Source organism: Meleagris gallopavo, chromosome 10, assembly GCF_000146605.3.
Source record: "Meleagris gallopavo isolate NT-WF06-2002-E0010 breed Aviagen turkey brand Nicholas breeding stock chromosome 10, Turkey_5.1, whole genome shotgun sequence".
Taxonomy (NCBI): Eukaryota; Metazoa; Chordata; class Aves; order Galliformes; family Phasianidae; genus Meleagris; species Meleagris gallopavo.
In genome coordinates, this window is record NC_015020.2 from 9,832,090 (window position 1) to 9,849,783 (window position 17,694).

The 17,694-nt window shown below is 41.4% G+C and overlaps 1 long non-coding RNA gene across 1 annotated transcript; it reads right to left on the bottom strand.

The window, feature by feature from the left end:
- Window positions 1-1,693: 1,693 nt before the first annotated feature.
- Window positions 1,694-17,164, bottom strand: LOC104912321. Its single transcript, XR_794594.3, has 3 exons — window positions 16,981-17,164; window positions 5,549-5,697; window positions 1,694-4,839 (listed from the first exon to the last, which is right to left on the bottom strand). It is a non-coding gene; the product is annotated as an uncharacterized LOC104912321 (long non-coding RNA).
- Window positions 17,165-17,694: the final 530 nt, after the last annotated feature.

Consider the following 17,694-nt stretch of genomic DNA (forward strand, 5'->3'; position numbering starts at 1 on the left):
TGGTAAAGACCTATTGTGGTCCCGAAAATTTGACAATGGCACAAAACGAACCAGAGCTCAGACTGGTATTTGCATAATTTGCATGAGGAAGGCTGAAATGCTTCAAGAACAAACCGTGCAAAGTTCAGGAAGATGATGCTTTTCATATGCGGTAGGAAGGAAGTGACAGAGATGTGGGCAATGGGGAAAATAGTCCTCATTATGCCATGCTGGGCTTGCTCCACAGGCTGCAGTCCTTCTGACATACGTTCTAATCTGTACATTTTCACCAAAATGGTGATTTTGCCCAACTATTTCGATGCAGACCTACAGCCAACAGAACAAGCACAGGCAGATACAGGTTAGCCCTGTTTTGGGATGTTACTGGAAGACTGCCTTAGAAAACGTCACTGAATGCCTCCATTGCTTTATCCTGGCAGTTGAGACATCCCTTGGCTGGAACTTAAAGAATAATAAGGGCAGATGAGAAGAAAGGAGATTTGGTGGAATAACAACAGTAATCTTAAAAACCTGCATAAGTGAAGTGTTATAAAGCATACCATAAATTAGCACACCAACAAATGGAAAAAAAAAAATATGGAGTAACAGAGCAGCTCAGAACCGCAGTGGAGCTATCCTCTGCTTGCAACTTCCTTCTCTTTCTGTGGTCGTTGTGTTTTTGCTAACACCACTTTCATTGCCTTTATATTACCTGTGTTAGGATGCTTTCTCTCTCAGTTTACATTTCCTGCACTGACTCCATGTGTTCCTTGCCAAATCTCCTTCTCTAGCAGAGGACCATTGGACTAACAAGTGCAGAGGTCGATGTTTCCCTGAGAGGCTGCATCACAGCTCACACCATACAGTCCATCCAGCTGAGCCAGCTGCACCCGAGCTCAAAGGCAGAGCCATGGAATCACAGAACTGCTCGGGTTGGAAGGGACCTCAGAAATCATCTGGTTCCAATCCCCACGAGAGACGAAAATAAGACGACTGGACATTTTAAATACAGTATCTTCACATGTGAAACATGCGCCTCAGATAACCTCCATCTGAAAACAAATGTACTTGGCTCACATTATCCAATTACCCATCACATCCAATAGCTCAGAATATTAGATCTGGAAAAAGATCAGAAGCGGGGAGAGGCTGCCAGGAAAGAGGCGGCTTAGGACAATGCTTCCTCTTGTATTACCAACACAGCTGATGAAACAGGGTTTGTTTTACAGTCATCTTAGAGTTAAAAATAGCATGAAAACGTAGTACAAAACAGAAAACTTTTACAACTGATAAAAAAAAAATTGTGGAAATTAATAAATTAACTGGCATTATTATGAGAGGAATTATATCCATAACACACCAGACAAAAAAGTCTAGAAAAAAACATGAGATGATGCCAGAAGAGGACAAGGTCAGAGTTCAGAGCTGAATCCTCAGCCCCAGTACTTTTCACATTTAGCCACTGTCATCCTTTCACCATACCCTGTGCTGCAAAACATTGCAGGTTTCAGTGTTTTGTTTCTTTACCTCTCGTTCCTTACAGCTATTTGCTACAGCACAAAGGAGGAGTGTGACAAAGGGCTCAAGCAGTCCATCTTCTGCTCCATAACTTCAGGATTTGGGGGAAAATAGTTTTGCTATACATTTTTTTCCTATACATTATATTTTTTCCTTTTTCCTCAACAGTGAAGTATTTCTATTTCTTTTCCCTACCTTTCCCCCCCCCCCATGTCTTTCTCTTTTTTTTTTTTCTTTTTTATTTCCTGTTTTCCTGATTTGAGTTATAACCTCTGTATGGCAGGTAAGAGCCCAGCTGAATCCTCTATCCAGCAAAGCAGAGTCCCTGTGACCCTCATAAGGACAGAGACATTTCACATTTATTACATCTCTGAACAGACTTCAAATACTCATTTATTTTAAGCTTGAGAGCTATCGCATTTCAAATAACTTCCTCATGCTGAACTCCATCTCTTCATCTTTCTGCATGTGCCAAAGACTTTTAAAATACAGATTACTGAGTAGATTTATTGGAAATAAAAAGCAGTAACAAAAAGAGACACCGAAGCATTGGAACTACACAAAACCACAACTGCACTAAAAGTCTGGATGCTCAAAGGAGGATCACATTTGCACCAATGACTAAAATTAATTAGTGCCCATCTTGGCCACAAGTGTGGTTCAGAGCAGGCAACAACTCAGGATAGCAGAAAAAAATTTCCTTCTCCACAACACAATAAGACCCTAAGCTAAAGCTAAAGTGTTCTTCTTTTTGCTTTCTCTTAAAAGAACACCCTTCACTCTGTGTCAGAGAACTTGAACATTTTTAATAATACAATTTAAATAGAACATGAATAGTTTAAAATGAGTTCAAAAAATTCTGACTTGTGATGTTTAATGGAAGATGGAAAATGCAGTCATCAGAGAAACATGATACCTCACAAGGGAAATGTTCTAATCTATTCTTAACTCATTTTTATCGATAATCCCCATAGCTGGCTTCTAACCATCCCAGATGAGTAATCTAAAGCCTGGAAAAAAGCATCTTAGACAGATGTTATCCACATCTGCAACTCATCTGCCTAGCTATATTAAGTCATTCACCTGTTAAAAACTAATTTACTGGTATATAGATGAATATACTTGAAGGTCACATAACTAAAAATAACACTGCCTCCAGAGTTTTCTATACAGTGCATACAGTGAAATACATAAATAATCCTTGTCAGAACGCTGCTATAAAAAGGCATTGGCTTGAACATCTAGCAGCAGACATTCCCAAGTTCAGACAGGGGTTACATTTCACGAATATAACTTAAATACCTTCTCAATGTATATAAAGTTGGGTATTTTATTTTTAGCAGTACTTTGTTATTGTCATTGTTCGGGAAAGAAAAAAGCCACAGGCTCATCATGCCCCAACAAAATCATAGCATATGCCTAAAATTAGAAAAATTCTGTATGAATAGTGTTCAGTTGGTGGGGCTTTTTTATTTTTTAATTATTATATTATTTTAAGGGAATTGCCCTGGGGCTCCCCATCCCCTGCCAGATCAGGCAGCCATAGCAAGTTGGCCAGTACCTGTTCCCTGATAAATCCAGCTCCCCTGGGCTAAAGGGGGAATGTGGTTTTATTCTATCTTTTGCATCATGAATAACACTGCTTGCAAAGCTGCGCAAACACACTGTAGTGTCTCTGTTGCCGTTACAACAGCCTCAGTAGGGCTTCATGGAATATTTATTGCTTGTCATTAAATACAAAATGGAAAAATTCTCTTCAATCCCTAGGAGTCTATGATGACTTTCACCAACCTGAAAGAGGCAAACAAGGTTTCCATCCTTCATTAGGATGATGAAAGCACCAAAGTTACTCTACAGCACGCAGCTCCAGTGCCAAGACATCACCTCAGTGCCACGCAGCATGGCCTTGGAAAGGTGTCAAGTCCTCCATGCACAGCCAAAGCCTTGCAGTGCATTAATGAAAATGCAGCAGAAAAGCCAACGTGGCAGAACACCAGTTACATTAATAAAAAGATGCGCAGCTATCACATTCTTGTCCATAATAGAAGTTTTCTAAGAGTCAAAACAACAATGGAAAACTGTGGTTCGGGTATCGACACTGTGCCAAGTATTGTCAGAAAGGGATTCTGCTCCAACTGAGCAGATGGAAATGTTTTCTATCGCACTGAGATAAAGCAGTCCTCCCTCCAGGGAGCTCACAGCTCCATCTAAGCAAAGCCTTCCAGCCACCCCCATGCACAGCGTGCTCAGGAAGAGAATCATAGAATGACCAAGGCTGGAAAAGACCTCCAAGATTACCTAGTCCAACTGTCCACCTACCACCAACAATCCCCCATTAAGCCACATTCCTTGGTACCACATCATTTGTCCATTTCTTGAACACCTCCAGGGACGGTGACTCAACCACCTTCCTTGGCGGCCTGTTCCAGCACCTGACCACTCAAAAAGCTTTGATACTGGAGCTATTTTTACTATCGATCCCTGTATCTCTTGCTGAGATGCAAACAGAAGGACAATGATGTCCCATGAAAAAAAAAAAAAGAGACTTCCTAAGAAAAAACAGGATGCTGGGCTCTGTTCAGTGTCCTGCTCACACCTGCTCCCTTTATGGCTGCGTAAACATCCTCGACTCCGTGCAGATCCCTTTGCATACTGCACACAGAATGCATCTTCCTCTGACTGCATGCATCGCTCTGTGGGAGCGGCTGCACGTCACTCAGCGTGCTCACGTTGCTAACGGGGTGCATGCATGAGTCACTCCTTATCGCATTTACGGTGCTCTGCCACAGTAGTGCAAAGACAAACACACAAATCCATTCACAAATGTTACAAAGAAATGCACAAGTTTTCCTCTTAGCAGAACAAATAATGAGGAATCACCTATCAAACCACAAGATCAGCTGGCAGCCTGGTCTATAGCATTACTTATATTTGCTTTCTCTTGCTTTATCCAACTTGATTAACTTGCATTCAGGATATGAGAATACATTCGTGTTTACTTTTCCGAACAGAGTACCATGACTGCAGTAAAGCTCTGCTGGAGCAAAATTCCACTGAAGTCAACACGAGACTGACAGATGGGCTGGGTTACCATATGTTTCCACTGGCTGGGACACATCCTGTGACCTCAGCGGTGCCATGCAGATGCTCCATCACCTGCCTCCTGTAGGATGCTCTGGGGACTACCTCGGGGTGTTCCCAAGGAAGTGACCATCTGGTGAGGTCAACTGAGGATGCTCTGGTCAGCATTCCTTTCCATTTCCACCTCTTTCCACTCTTGTGGGTCCATCTCAGCTCTGGATCATTTAACACCAGCTCATGCAAGCTTCAGAAGTAGCATACCTAAAGACATAAAACTTTTACATTTTGCGTGTATCACATTAATGAGCTAAAGAAAATTTTAAGTGATTAATATTTTTATTTCTTAATTACAGAAGCATCATTTTAGAAGCAATTTGACTGACTAATATTTAATGGGAGTTATTTCAGTGATGTAAATGCAAACCATCATATCAATTCCTGACAAGTCAATAATCCTTCATAACCAACGGCACAGAAATCTAATAAAGAAAAAGAAATTAAAGATGTGTTGTGTCTTTTCTAAACTTATTCGATTTGTGATTCAGCTCTTAAATTTGGGATGGTGATTTGCTTGTAAGATCCAAGAGAGATTCAATATGTGTAACAAAGAACAGGCTCTATCTTAAAGCATTTATCATCTTAATAAACAAAAGACAGGAGGAGAGACAGGAAATCAATACGTTCAGTTTAGGAACAATATCAGGAACAATGAACTGGAGAAAATAATTAGAGGAAACAGAAGATAAAGCGTGCTGGAGTAATTTTAGACAGAAAAGGACAAAAACATTCTTCTAACCTGGCAGGGGAACTACAGGGAGTATGACCTGGGCAGCTAGAAGTTATAAATAGTATGGAACAATAGAGAATAAGAAATAACAGAACTTTTCAAGCCAAGGGAGAGACATGAGATTTTACAGTGCCATAAATATTTTTTAGTAGTAACTAATGATCGTGTGAGTGGGACACTTACTTTTTCCTATTCAGTGGTTGTTTATGAGTGTCTCTCTTGCCTATTTTCAGTGGGATTGTGTGAAGAGTTAAAGGTGCTAGAGAGCTCAGTTGAGGCAGTTTCCAAAATGACTGTACAATTGGTGATGTAGATCTGAAACACAACGATACCTGAGGCAAAAGAAAAATAGAAAGAAGTTTAACTTCAGTTTGAGCAAAAGATGGCAACACAGCCCTAGCTATTACTTTCCTTGATATTCCTAGCAATGACTGATGATGAGTCCCATGACTGATCTACGAGAAGAACCAGTCTAGAGTCCAGTGCGGTGCTGACCATTTCACTTGGGTTTATTTCACAGAAGTTAATTTTTCTCTTCTTGAGAGCATTTTGCCAGGTTATAATAGCTTTCCTCTAACTGCACAGATTTCTTTCTTTCCCTTCTGCTTCGCTATCTTAATTTCCTTTAATCAAGCTGCCAGGTACAGTACTTGGGGCACTTACTATCTGCCTGCAGTGCACAAGGAGAAGTTATAAGCAAGGCAGTGTAAGAAGCAAGATGCAGGGTGGTAATGGTAAGCAAATTCAGGATCACTCCATAACACCTCTTTTGTATTAAAAATTCTTAATTTTTTCTCTAAATCAAACTCAGGCAACACCATCTCCCAGCATAATCAGTGATGTACCCAGTTCAGCTTTTGATATTTCATTAAAATCCCCTACTCAGCTTATGTTAATCTATTTATAGCCATCACTGTAACCATCCAGTTTTCTGACCTTTCATGGGTATTTCATTATGTTCTTTGTTTTCCAAACTGAGTCAACTCTTGCTTCCCAGTTATTTCTGAAGACAATACAATATGCAGAGATAATGCAGTATTTTCCTCCCTCCAGAAGTTTCCTCAGTAATTTTCTTATTTCATTTCAGAAGGTATTGTAAATACACCCAACCACATTTCTATTCTTCTCGGGCCATTTCATCAGCTGCTTTTAAACAGCAGAACTCTGATTTGGGTACCCATTCTTCTGAGTCTCACCAAAATCAGCAGCATGATAAAAATTTGCGTTCAACTAAGATTTGGCCCAAATACATAATTTCTAAGTACTGGTATTATTTATTTATTAAAAAGTTGGAAATACACACACACACACACACACATATATATATATATATATATATATATATATTAAAGCCTAAATATAGCATAAACAGAGAAAGCACTGAAAAATAATAGTATATGTGAACACAGAATTAGAAAAAATATTCTTCTCTAAAAGAGTAGTGACGGACTGGAATGGGCTGCCTGGGGAGGTGGTGAGGTCACCATCCCTGGAGGTGCTCAGTAACCATGGAGATGTGGCATTGAGGGACGTGGGCAGTGGGCATGGTGGGGGCGGGTTGGCAGTTGGATTTGATGATCTTGGAGATCTCTTCCAACCTTAATGATTCTACAAAAAGGGTAAACAGAATTCCTTTGGACTACCTTTGTGTTCTGTCATCCACCATGGCTTGCATTCACTTTTATGCCACAAAGACTGGTGGCTTCCAAGCTGCTGTTCAAAAGGGAAAGTTCATAAACCTGTCCCACCGTGAGCACCATCAGGCACACACCTGCAGGATCCCTGCCAGAATATATTTTTCAAGTCTTGATTAAAGTCTGCTGGCAGCTATTTTTAAATCCTAGAATACAGGCCTAACAAGGACAGACAACTAAACTAATTCTGTATTTGTAGACATGCTTGCAGACTACAGATTTGGCTTGACTTCCTGTTGCTCTTTTCTGACTCCAGCAATTCAATATTTTACCTATTTTCAAGCTAAAAGGCCAAGACTAGATGAGTTTGATTCATGTGCGATTTATACGACTGATTAAATGCACTTACAAATTCTTGTCTTGGTGCTCCTTTGCTTCTCTTCCTCCCTCGCCTCTGCTCTAGGCAAGAAATAAAAATACCTCTGCCAACAGAAAGGTCTATCTGACCTCATTATACAAAGTCTGGTCATAAACAACATTTTGTCTGAATAAGGGTTTTGCAAAATGATGTTCCTGCTGTGCTGTAGGACTGACTTTAACTGCAAACGTAGGTAAACAGAGCCAATAACCTTAGCAGCAGGTTTGGAGCAAACATTGACCAATAATCACCAATAAATAAGTGAAGCCATAAATAACAGTGAAATGCAGCAGGGAATTTGAGCTAAGACATCATGGCTAACCATGAGTGGTGTAAGCTGTTATTCACTCTCTATTTGCAACCTCACCGATCTTCCAATGGCTTTCTGTTGCCTGGGAAGGAAGGGCTGTCCCAGCTTGTTGGCCAGATCAGAAATAAGACCTTACGACCTCCAAATTCATTCCATTGTACCATCTCCACGTACACACACACACACACAGGTGGGTGAGCTTTCTGCTAAGTCCAAACACTGCAGCACCATAGGACCAAAAGCTGCTGAGTATATTTACACATGGAATAACAGTCGTCCCTGAAAGCCTTTCTTCCACTTATTGATTTGGTCACCGGAGAGTGTAGATGTGGGGCATACGGCACCTTCATTTTACATCAGTGAAGCACAACACTGAAGCTGAAATAACTTACCTTGCAGAAAATCTTCTGCAAGGTTAAGAAGAGAATAAAGCCCAAAGTTTACAGATCAGTGATATAATCACAACGTCCAGCTTTCATTACCTAATTATTCTTACTGGAACCAAATTAGCATTGGATACATTGGGACATTAGCCAGGGAAAATATAGCAAACACTGACCCAATGGGAATTAAAAGTTTGGCTTGTGTTATTCCAGGCATGTTAATATTTACATTCACCTCCTACAAAGGCTAATCTGAAATTTTGCAGTGGTTCCCAAAGAGCTGAGAAGGTCTCTGAGGGAAGGACAGATGCAGAGAAGTCGCTCGCTGTGCTTATTACCTCATCCTGTCCTCAAGTAGCATCTCTGGGTCTGCTTTCAACTGCTCCAACCTGTTTTTTCAGGCTGAACCTGAAAGAGTTTGGCTTGGATGAATGCCCGTAAAAGATATACAAGCTCTACCTGTGTTTACTTGTTCTAGCATTATTTTTAGTTGCTGCCCATATCTGCTACTCAACAACAAGAACAAAGCAATCCTTTGATTTCTTCATGGAAGAAAATCATGATCCCTTGAATGGAAATGCTATTTGTAGCCCATGACATAGTGAAAATGCCTATAAACATCGACATTTTTGTGTTAGATGAGATACCAAGGAAGCCATCATTTGCTATTTGTGGACAAACTAAGCATCAAACAGGCTCAGGCTCCTGCATCTTCCTTTATGGAACCAACAGGACAGTTACCCAAAAATAAAACAGTAATCCTAAAAGCTAATTGCCCACACAGGGAAATATTTCCCTACGCACTATTTGGCATTTAATGAGTAGGTGCAACAAAAAACTGTACTTAAAGAGAAAGGAAAAAGAGCATGGCAGGAAAACAACTGCATGATGTTGTACTAAAACATTGTAAATTCTGTGCTTGGATGAGCAGAGAGGGACTGGGCAGCATGTTGAGTAGCAGCAGGAAACTCAGGGCTGGCTGCTGCTTGCTCACCTCCCAGTCCTATGCTGGCCCCAAGACCTCACCTATGCAAGGCAGCGCGTCCCACAGTAGCCTTGTAGGAACATTTTGGCACGTTTGAACCAAAGCAAGTATTTCTTACTTCAAGCATGCGTGGGATTTATAAAAAATCACATTGCCACAGAAATCAAAGCATCCTTGCAGTAGTTTACATTTGCAACTTGGAAAACCACAGAGGTACTATCATTTGCAGTAACCTATTCTGATAGTGTTGACCTTGCTCTGGTAGTTACTAGAAATTGACCACACAATCTCCCACCTCAGAACTCTCATCTAGAAATCTCATCTTCTAGAAATTCTTGCCATTTGCCTCAAAGTTTTAAATTATAACAAGAGCCAAGCTATCTTCGCTGCCAGGGACATCAACAGAATTTGATATGTGCAACGGAACAGGATTTGTGCCACATGCAATAAATCATGACAGAAGTGTTATCTATCTTAAGCAGGCTAGATTTCAAGTAATAAAAAAAAGCTGGCAGTCACGCACTGAAGCCTTCAGTGAACACATCACCTCCAACACACAACCAGCAACACCAGGAAACTCCCAGAAGTTTCTCGACAAAGATTTTTCTTCATCTGACCCTTAATGATCCTTTGCATACGGCTGCCTTACTTTGCTCTGATAGCGAGTACATTATCAAGATGCTTCTTGAAGCAGGCTCAGCTATTGGTGACCAAGTATTGTGAGAGTGCCTCTGATTTACTGCTGGGAGAGGAGTGTGAGCCTTAAGGCTTCTGCACATTGTGGGGACATGTGAAGCTTTGGAAGTGTCGTCCACAGACCCACAGTAAGTGCGACTTGTGAGATGCTATTCTTAGCTCAGTGTGCAATTAACAACACATTATTTATAGGATCACACAAGCAAGGAAGAATATCTTTTTCTCTGAAGTTTAGGCATAGTGAGGGAATAATAATCTGGGTAAAGCATTATTGTAGGACTGGGGCCATGTACCTTGGTAATGAAGGACTCCCTTGACCCACTGACCAAAATAATTCTGACACCCCCAAGTTTGCTGAGGTGAGTATCTGCCACCGTTAGTCCCTAAAGTGACTTGAGCACCAAAGATATTTAAAGAAGATGAACAGCAGAGTTATTCCCTTGCCTTAGGGCACTCCTATGCCTCACACTTGGTCTCTGCACACCTTCAAACAGGTCCTTTGGATCTGGAAAGCTGCTTTGTTAAAGCCCTCAGCACAGCCTCGGTGGTTTCCACCACACTTTGCAGCAGGAGGTGGTAAAACCCTTTTGGCAGCACCGTAACGAGCTGTACGTTCTGCAGCCGTTCCCGCTGCAATCGGGTGTGCTCCAAGGATGTCAATCACACAGCAAACAGCTGACTGGGGCTCATTCTGGCCCAGCTTACAAAGACAAAGAGTCTTTTCCAAAGATGACACCGAGAAGCAAATTTAAGTCACAATCAGCTGGAACAAGACGTTACAAAACGGCTCAGGGTTTATGATAGGCAGCTTTTCTTTGTACAAAATACCCCTTTTTCTGAGGCTGATTACGCAGAAGAGCAGGAAGCATCATCTTACTGAAAATGGAAAGGAATTGGTTGTTTCGCATGCAGCAATCAGAGAAGAAAAGCAGGTACAGTTCCAAGTGAATGTCACCTTGTAAAGGGCTTGAACATAAAGCCAGAAATTCACAAGGGCTTAAAGCCACACTCACACCTTTTAGTTTTGAACCTACAATGCTTAGAATAAAATTTGTTTCTCCAGCCTGAAGCACAGTAACCTGTTTAATCCTAGTAAGAGTTTTGTACTATGAACACAACCGCATCCTCAGTGTGTGGAAGAAGAACAAGTACTTTAATTAGAACATGATAAAGATCTATTCAAGAGCAGACAATAGAAAAGAGAGAGAGTGGAATAGAAGGGGATAAGCTGACTATAAGGGGAAACTCTTTGCAGCACTGCCTTCCTCTGCCAGGCTCGGGAGGACAGCCAAGGAGAGCAGCCCCAGCAGCTCTGCTGCACTGGGACGCTGCTGGTCCTGCTCACAGTGCAAAAAGCAGCAGAGGACCATTTCTCCTCATCCATCTGTTCGTTCTGCAACGCAATTTGTAAAGCGGTGACAGATTTTAAAGTAGAAGATTTTAAACAGAAGTCATTTTGTTTTCCTCTCTCGACACAAAGCGGAGTCATACAAGGCTGAGATCCTGGGAGCTGATTACCTTTCCCCTTATAAACCAAACGTTGCAGTAAGTTTCTGTATTTCCTGCGTCCTCAGCCAGGGCAAGAGTAGGGGAATCAGATGCAATAAAAATCTGTTGCTAAAACATACACTGAAACACGACCCGAGCTGGAGGAACAACTGTCGCACATTGCATACAATTCAGAAGGGCATTTGGGTTCCTGCTGTCACCAGGAGTTGTATTTTAATCACTGCAGAACACGATATGCCCAGGACTGCGTGCAAGAGCTGCATGGCAGTGCAACATGAGCAGCAGCCTGCGCTTTCCCTTGGTTCATGCTAGGCAAAGTATCATAGTTTCTTCTCTCTCCAGCAGATTTTATGCCAACGTGTACCCAAAAAGCTGTCATGCAGACTCTGTCCCCATGATGTATTGCACCAACCCCTCGATTCCCACAAGCTCATTTTTAAAGAGCTTCTGTTCGTTTATGTCTGCCTCAGAAAAGGTCTGCATTGCTTTTCCCCCAACCCCGCCAAGACTAATACAGAAAAAGCCTGAGCATCAATCAGATTTCATAACCAATTAGCCAGCAGATACTCTGGCTGCATTCACTATTGGCCTCTTTCGGCTGTTTTTGCTTCTAAAATTAGCTCAGCTATTTCCTGCACGAAGGCTCAGGAGAGCAGCAGACTCATAGCAAGGGGCTGCAGCACAGAGCACACAGCAAAGCCCTCTCCATGGGGCTGCACAGGGAAAGAGGAAACTGCCCACCGCCTTGCAAGGAGCAGGCAGAAATGGGCATGCAGGATTAAACGTTGCTTATGAACTCCATCCACCGCAACTCCAGAGCTCCTGTTATTTTCACACAGCCTTGCTCCTCTTTGGCTCGCTGCTGAGCAGCCAGCATCTCACATCTGGCAATAACAAAACCTGCATGCCCCGGGTGCAGTGCCACAGCCACCAAAAGGTGAAAGCCACGATTCCTAAACATGGTTCCCACCTCATTTTTCAGGAGTTGTTGGTTTCAGCTGATGCACTCCTACAAAAATCCATAGGGTAAGTTTTGGAAAGTTCCAATATCCCCTCGGTGAGCAATGTGTTTATGTCCCACTCCGTGCAGGCTCTGTTTACATACTTCTGTCTGGGGGAAAAAAGATTGGGCCTCAATAAAGAGATAGGTTGCACTTCTCCAACACACATACATTTTCTCCCTTCACTCAGATTTGCTTTCCGCCACAGCCAGCCCGAGTTACGAAATGCAAGCAAAGCAGCTGCTTCAGGCCACGGTGCAATCAGTCTCATGCAAGACATTTAACAGAAGCCATTTGCTTTTAGAACAAGGAACTGACAAACCATGACCTGCTGCGGGCTGCTCTGAAAGGTCTGCTTAGGAACCGACATTTTCAAGTGAGGTGCGGCATCTGCAGAGAAGTGGTTAGAAAAACAAGAAGGACACTGGCTGCTCTCAAAAGGCCTCCTCTCCAGCAGTACTTTTAAAGGAGAGAAAGTAATTGAGTTGTACCAGAACGAGCTAATAAATAATGCTATGCCTCCAATGTCTGCGATGGCATTTTGTGAGGATAATGCCAGAGGAGCTGTGCTAAGGTACGTCTCATAAAGATAAGCAAAGGGTTGCTTTACTGAACACATGCTGTAAAAAGGAAGAAGATGCTCACTAAATGAACAAAGGCAGCTTTAAAACAAGCCTGGGTTTCTGGGGAAACTAAAACTGTTTGCTCTATAAATCCAGAGCATCTCTTTGGGGCAGGAGAACTCGGCAGCACGGTGAGCAGCACCGTCAGGTGTTCAGATGGGGGCTGGGAGGAAGGAAGCAGGCAGAAGAGATCACTCACCCTTCTGTTTGTTTCCTGCTTCCTGACACCTTTAAACCGCTGTTATCAAAAGACTGAGTATTTGCTTCCAGGATTTTCTTTTGTTAAGATCAAAATTAAGAACTGAAAAAAAGAGAAGGGAGGATCTCTCTGCAGTTGCTGTTAATGTCTCTGTATAGCTGAACTACAGTTTATGTAAGCGAGCATTGACATGCAGGCAGGCCGATAACTGATTAAAAGTCACTCACCTACATCTGCACATGGGAATATTTAGCTCATACGAATGCTGATCTGCTTCTGCTCTTCTAATGTCTGAATTTATTGACCCCAAATGATATGGGAGACAAAAGTTAACAAATCCTAAAACTTTTTACCTTCAATAGCCTGCATTAGATTTGATTTCAGCAGTTACAAAAATATACAGGAACTGGTGCTGCTGCAGACTGATTCCTATCACCAATGGCAGGCACTCAGACTACTGGGGCCACCCGAGAGTCTTCCAACCGTTAATTTTTTGCAGTACACAAAATCTATTTTTTAAAATCATAGAATCATTAAGGAAAAGACCTCTAAGATCATCCAACCGACCACCTACCACCAATATTTCCCCACTAACAACATTCTTTAATACACATCTTCTCTGTTCTTGGACACCACCAGGGAGAGTGACTCCATCACCTCCCTGTGCCAATGCCCAACCTTTTGGGCATTTCTCCAACTCTTTTGGAGAAAAAGTTCTTTCTCCCCTGGCATAACCTGAGGCCATTCCCTCTCATCCTATCGCTGTTACCTAGGAGAAGAGACTAGCTCCCATTTTCCCACAACCTCTCATTCAGAGCACTGTATGAGGTCTCCCCTGGGATCCTCTTTCCAGACTGACCCATCCCATTTCCCTCAGTCACTCCTTGTAAGACCTGTATCACAGACCCCTCACAGCTCCATTGCCCTTCACTGGACATGCTCCAGGGCCTCAGTGTCTCTCATTTATGTCATAACTACAGACGTTCAGAGGCTCCATTGCACCATCAACATAAGAATTCCTGCTGAATGCACTTAAAATTTGAAGGAAAAAAAACAAGAAGAGAAAACATTTTTCAGAATCTACTCTTCAGAAAGCGATACATACAAGTCAAAACGTTGTATGAATACAAGCCAATGTTTTTCTTCTGAAACTGACATATAAGTCAGCAGTACACAGCAGTTCTCTACAGCTTTTCAGGTAATTCACTAAAGAATGGCCTCCATTTCAGCAGTAGCATCCACGCCTCGGGCTCTCATGGCTAAGTTTAGTTTCTTATTATTCTCTGGAGTACTTTTTAGTGTGGACTTCACAAATGGCATCTAAAATCTTTGTATCTCTCCATCTCTCACCACCAAACATTAGAGAGGGAACGCTGTTTTGCACAGGAAATGATGATAAAACCCTACTGCACGCTACGCATACCAGAAGAACAGGATGTTGCACTTGGGATTCCTCTGAAAGACGTTATTCTGTTGGAAAGAAATGAGGTTCTTCATCTTTGTTTGGCACACGAGTGCCAAAATTCAGGATGGACGTTGAAAAGGTTGACAAGTGAGAACATTTTTCTGTGACAGTGGATATTGGCTCTGCTGGGAGAGCAAGGCAACAATTATTTTTGTCCTTTTCTTTGTAGGGGATGGTGGCAGTGGGGAACTTGCCTTAACTGACACTGGATCAAAGATAACAAAGATATCCATGTAGGATTTTGAACTCAAATTAAAGGCTGTCAAAGACAAAAATGACATCATCAAAATGTTCACTGAGATACTGAAACTGACAGTTTTAGGCCTCCTGACTGCTGTGTACACACAGACAGAAACAGGATTACGTCAGAACATAGAACATAACACACCTACTCATGAAGGTGACATATAATCCAACAAGTACAAAAAACAAAACAGGAAATTATATTAAAGTAAGCAAAAAACCCAAAGTGAAACAAGAACAGGAAGCCATTAGCTGCAAGTCTTGAGGAAAAACGAGAATGTTAGATTCTTTTCATTCCTGTTACCAATTTAGATAATGTTCAAACTGTGAACAAAACTGCTCTCTTTATTATCAGCTGCCAAGAAGGGTAGATGAAGATGCAAACAAAAGGGACCATTAGAGAACTGACGTAACTGAACATGAGAACCCATCTCCTTATTTAAGTAATTTAAAAAAATAATATAACAGCAGTGTTAGTCTAATCAGTGTCAACATATAAGAGGCTGTGATTAATTTAACATGCTCTTACTCAGTTAACATAAGACTACGCCAGACAGACTCCCAGACTTCCCAAGGACTCTCTCACTGATCATATTAAGAAGTTAACTTCTTCTTGCGTATTTAAAGCTGAATCATGACAGACCCTGTAAGTTATAACCTGGCTACGAGCAGTGCTCAGCCTCACCTACCTTACTCAGACCTCCAACTAAGTGAAGTCAGCACAGAGCAGACAAATCCAGCAAGCTACAGCAGTGCTTTACTACATGTGGGCATGGATGCCAGCCTCTGCTTGCTCCATGTTCTGCATTTTTACTCTGAATAAGCTTACCTTATTTACCTTTATTTTCTTACAGCTATGCTGTAGCTTATGTAGATACAGCCTGAGAACATGAAGATCAAATAGCTAGAGAGGGCCTCACGTTATCAGCTCTGTTTTCTCAGAGCTTAGGACTTGAAGGCAGGGTACTGTGAAGGCACTCGTGAGCTAGAAACACTGGGTGACATCTAGACTTGGTACTGCCTCTGCCTGGCCTGCAGAGACGACAGAGGAAAAGGTGTCTCTGCAAGCTCATCCTCAGCAGTTCCTGGCATGTTATCTTTGGAAAAATGAGATATTGCAGCTGACTAGATCCCCACACATCAGTGTCACAAGTCTTCCTGCCACATCAGACAACATTAAGCTTGCAACATGGTCCAATAGAAAAATAAGGATCAGTCAGTAAAATCTATGGGCATCTATTAATGCTGTAATTGCAGTCCCTAAAGAAGGGCATGTCCAGCCTTAACTTGGTCTTGCAAGTTGTACCTATGAGACATGAGAAAAACTGATTGCTTTGCTATATCCCAAGGTAATTTTTACAGCAAAGCAAATGCAAATACAGATGTAGTTGGTGTGTGGTGAAGTATCATTAACTGTGTGAGTACTAACCACATGTACATGTAGTACATCGCATTCAAAATACGCCTCAAGGTATGAACACTTCCAGCTTTCAAAGTCCACTGAGGAAGCTGGACAAAAAGATGACACTGCTCCTGAGGAAGTGATCCCTGCCTCCCATTTATACACACCATACACTACACAATAGAAGAAATGGGATTTCAAGAAAAAAAAAAGTATCAACTACTGCATGCTTTACCTTCAAAGATTAAGAAAAAGTGGAAGTGTATATCAGGGCAAGATTAATTAGTACTTCAGACAATTGTAATACGTTAACATTTTGTAATTTCAGAGTTGCATTTGTGTCCATAAATATTATCCTCTATTCAGGGTTTTGCTTTATTATGAACTTGAGGACAAAAGGAGGACAAGGAAGGAAATGAAAGAATAGCAAAACAGCAAGGAAAGAAGCAATGTTCAGGTAAAAATAAAGGACAGGAACAGTACATAGAAGCTTTTCTACTTTAGTAGTTCAGTCCATGGTATAGCAGGATAAAATAGTGACGTTAAACAATGAACTTTCACCAAGTTTGTAAATAAGCAAGAGAACAGAAAAAAATAAATCCCTCTTATAAATAGTGGACTGAGAACAATATGGACTCAAGCCCAGTCTAAATTAAACATCTCATTTTTAACTCATTGCCCTCTCAGAGATGTTCTGGACTTAAATTTACTTACAACAGGAGAAAAAACATGGCAGATATTTCTTACCTGCAAGAATTTCTGATGAAAACTGTTTAGAAATGCAGCAAGTGGCTACTGAAAGGCACTGAACCAAACATTACTTACTGATAAGCCTTACCACACCTACACAAATTATTCATGTGAGAAATCAGACTTCATTAGGACCTTTGCATGCACATTCTGTATTTGCAGAATCAGGAATCAAAGCCAAATACCAAGAAAAAACCCTTATGCCAATATTTATACATAGATGCATATAATCAAAGAGGGTGTGACAAACTAGAGAAGTTGTAAAGCTGTAAACTGAGCTCCGCCATTATTCCTATCTTCAGAAGAGAAGGATAACAAACAACTTCCTCACACGCGTGTCTGAGACATAATCGAAGCCTAATCCAAACTATCTGGGAATATTGTTCATCATTAAAAACTACATCAGTCCTCCACAGTGGAGCAGCTGATGCATCTGATACTGTGCCTGATTCCTCCATTAGTATTTTTTATTTTCTTTGGGGAAGAAGTATTTGAATGTGCCATTTCAAAACAAAAGATCTCAGGTGGACAAAAACAGCCTTTATAGCAAAACACCCATTTGGACTTTGGCTTCACCGCAGTCAAGATTACTATCTTTAGAGGTAGGCTATGCCAAATACCAAGGAATTATATTTACCAAGATATGAGGATTGTAAATTCAGACTGTAAATCTAAAATAGAACCTGAAGCATAAAATGCACCTACTGCTGC